This window comes from Schistocerca gregaria, chromosome 9, assembly GCF_023897955.1.
Source record: "Schistocerca gregaria isolate iqSchGreg1 chromosome 9, iqSchGreg1.2, whole genome shotgun sequence".
Taxonomy (NCBI): Eukaryota; Metazoa; Arthropoda; class Insecta; order Orthoptera; family Acrididae; genus Schistocerca; species Schistocerca gregaria.
Window position 1 is genome coordinate 121,198,494 of NC_064928.1, and position 3,868 is coordinate 121,202,361.

The following is a 3,868-nucleotide window of genomic DNA, read 5'->3' on the forward strand; positions in this document are numbered from 1 at the left end:
CATGTTTTATCTACTGGTCGCTTTGATTCTGATGAAAACCTGACAAAGTATGGTCTTTTAGCGACAATGCCCTCTCGTCTGCACAAAACAAAACGTTAATTTTGACACCTTCTAAAACGAAAATCCATAGACAGAACATTGCTTCTAAGGGTTTCCTTGTTAGCTTTGAAGTTCATTCCTGTTGGACAGAAGTTGTGCAGTTTTCGCAAAGTTCATATTTCTTTGTATTGTTCGTAACGCTATAGAAACTGCTGCCTGATAATATATTTATCCACATCATCGGTCACATACTTATTGTGAGCTTCTTGCTTCGTCTTCTTGGGCGCTAGTTTAACCGTAGCCTCGCTGTACCTCGTCACGTGACCTAGTTCCTGGCACTGACGCGTCACCACTTCGCCTTTCCAGGCAATACGTATTGTTGCGTTCTCTACAACACAACTATAGAATTCGTTTCGGTAGTAGGCCGAGGGAGTCAAGATTGGTCAGAAGCAGTTTCATCGCGTTTCGTAAGAACAGAAGAATTGGTGCGTCCGATTCTCTTGCAACTTGGTATGTAATAGGTAAGTGCTTTTCATATAACGTATAATTAGTATTGCGCATGCACATTACTAATAAGTTAGAATTTTTCTCCTTCAAGATTGCAGAATAGGAAAATTTATTTTTCTTATGATCTGTTACTTCAAAAATTGGCTATGGGCAAATAAGCACGAGTCGTCCCAATGGCTAGAATGAAAATAAAGCGAAGAAAAGAGAAGTGATACGGCGATGACTAATTCCTTATGAGACACGAAAGAATTGACGCATGGAAATTACGACAGATGTCGAGTGTCAGATCTTTGGAATGAACAGCCGCAGTGCAGTGAGTTAATATGTTTCGAGTAGCATTACTACCCGTATTTATTGGATTACGATGTTACCCCATCTCCTTATTCTTTCTCTCTCCATCGTCTTCCGCCCCACTCTTTGACCGTTTAACCTGAGTCTGTAGTGAAATTCGGCCTGAAATTCAGTTTCATGCTGCTCAATTCTTATGACTTCATCTCGTGGACAATGTATATAACATAATTTTCCGTTTACGTGCAGTGGAAGTCACTAGTGCAAGAAGTCACTAGTAATTTCAGCTAACACTCTTGTGATACACGTAAGCAGAGCCCAACTTTTCAAATTTAATGATTTAAGTCTTAATTACGTAAAAATAATAGGTATTTTGTGACTATATTGACTGTGTTTTTTTAATGTTATAATCATTCACAGTGACAGCAATGCAAACCATATTGCCGGCCGATGTGGCCAAGCGGTTCTAGGCGCTTCAGTCCGGAACCACGCGGCTGCTACGGTCGCAGGTTCGAATCCTGCCTTGGGTATGGATGTTTCTTTTTTTTTCACTAGCCGCTTATTTTTTATGACCAGCCTTTTAATTTGTTATGGTGGGTCGTACGTCGCCACTTAGCCGCTGTGACTGGGTCCGGGGTCCGGTGTGACTGAAAGTAACGCCACACCGTCTCCCGTCCCCACTCACTCCGTTGTCCGTGTCCCGCCACGTGGAGGCGGGCTCTATTTGTTTACATCAATTTGACATCTTTTTTTGTGCAGCATTGGAAAAACGTATAACTAATAGAAAATCAAGTGAGATATTAATAAACAAAACGGAATTAAATATTTAGAAAGAAGGAAGGAAGAGACTGGATGTGTGTGATGTCCTTAGGTTAGTTAGGTTTAAGTAGTTCTAAGTCTAGGGGACTGATGACCTCAGATGTTGTCCCATAGTGCTTAGAGCCGTTTGAACCATTTTGAACAAACCATATTTCTAACAAAGGAAAACAGTCTATTATGAACTCACTTTCCATCTGGATGCATCCTGGTGATTCTTCTGTAACACAGTCACTAAATCCGAAGCTAAAAGCGCTCGATACGTCTAAAATAACAAATTCTAGGTGTAAATAAACCACACCGTGGCAACGGCCTTGCCGCAGTGGATACATCGGTTCCCGTGAGATCACCGAAGTTAAGCGCTGTCGGGCGTGGTCGGCACTTGAATGGGTGACCATCAAGGCCACCATGCGCTGTTGCCATTTTTCACGGTGCACTCAGCCTCGTGATTCCAATTGAGAAGCTACTCGACCGAACAGTAGCGGCTCCGGTCAAGAATACCATAATAACGACCGGGAGATCTGTGTGCTGACCCCAGCCCCTCCTATCCGCATCCCCCACTGAGGATGACACGGCGGTCGGATTGTCCCGGTAGGCCACTCGTGGCCTCAAGATGGAGTGCTTTTTTTTTAAAAAAAATAAATCACGCCGAACAGAACATGTGGGCCACACCGAAACCTAAAACCTCACGGGACAGTTGTCTAAAAGCTGGCAGGAGGACCAATCGGTAACAAGTCTCAGAAGCTTATAGAATAGCACCTTCGGATAAAGACCCGAAAATGACGTCACTACTGAGACTAACCTACTGCAGCGATCAGTATGAACGATGCAGAATAGGGCTCCAGGCCAGAGGAGGAAGCGTTAGGGTCTGGGGAATCCTGGGCTGATCTCGCTGTTCTGGAAGCCACAGTAGATCAACACAAGCGTGCATCTATCCTTGGGGAGCATGCCCTCCGCTAAGTGCAGTTTGTTTTTCCTCGGCCCAATGACACATACCAGGAGGGCAACGCAACGTGTCACACAGCTCGCAGTGTTCGTGCGTGTCTCGAAGAGTACCAGGATGAGTTTACTGTACTCCCCTGGCCACCACTCCTGGATCACGCTGTTCGCGCCACGGATCCTCAACCCAGAATTCTGGAATAGCTGTCCACGGCACTGGAGTTGGCATGGCTCCACATCTCTGTCGGCGCCTTCCAGAACGTGACATGAATGTGACTGAACAATGTACAAGTCACAGTTCAGTAAAAAAAAGGAATGAATGATGGTTAAATTTTTTCTTTCTTGCTGGTACATGTGGACATTATTACTCATGTTTTCAATAATGTCTATAAGAGAACGACAGAAAATAATTCCAGGTGCGCATTTCTACACAACTTCCTACACTGTACATTCCAGCAGACTATCGTAACAAACATTATGAATCAGGTGTATGTTTTATTTAAATACACTACTGGCCATTAAAATTGCTACACCACGAAGATGACGTGCTACAGACGCGAAATTAAAAAGACAGAAAGAAGATGCTCTGACATGCAAATGATTAGCTTTTCAGAGCATTCACACAAGGTTGGCGCCGGTGGCGACACCTACAACGAGCTGACATGACGAAAGTTTCCAACCGATTTCTCATACACAAATAGCAGTTGAGCAGCGTTGCCTAGTGAACCGTTGTTATGATGCCTCGTGTAAGGAGAAGTGCGTACCATCACGTTTCCGACTTCGATAAAGGTCGGATTGTAGCCTATCGCGATTGCGGTTTATCGTATCGTGACATTGCTGCTCGCGGTGGTCGAGATCCAATGACGGTTAGCAAAATATGGAATCGGTGGGTTCAGGAGAGTAATACGGAACGCCTTGCTGGATTCCAACGGCCTCGTATCACTAGCAGTCGAGATGACAGGCATCTTATTCGAATGGCTGTAACGGATCGTGCAACCACGTCTCGATCCTTGAGTCAACAGATGGGGACGTTTGCAAGACAACAACCATCTGCACGAACAGTTGGTCGACGTTTGCAGCAGCATGGACCGTGGCTGCGGTTACCCTTGACGCTGCATCACAGACAGGAATGCCGGCGATGGTCTACTCAACAACGAACCTGGGTGCACGAATGGCAAAACGTCGTTTTTTTCGGATGAATCCAAGTTCTGTTTACAGCATCATGATGGTAGCATCCGTGTTAGGCGACATCGCGGTGACCGCTCACTGAAAGCGTGTA

At 45.0% G+C, this 3,868-nt stretch overlaps 1 pseudogene; it reads left to right on the forward strand.

The window, feature by feature from the left end:
• The first annotated feature begins 1,954 nt into the window (after positions 1-1,954).
• On the forward strand, positions 1,955-2,072 carry LOC126292538 (5S ribosomal RNA; annotated as a pseudogene).
• Positions 2,073-3,868: the final 1,796 nt, after the last annotated feature.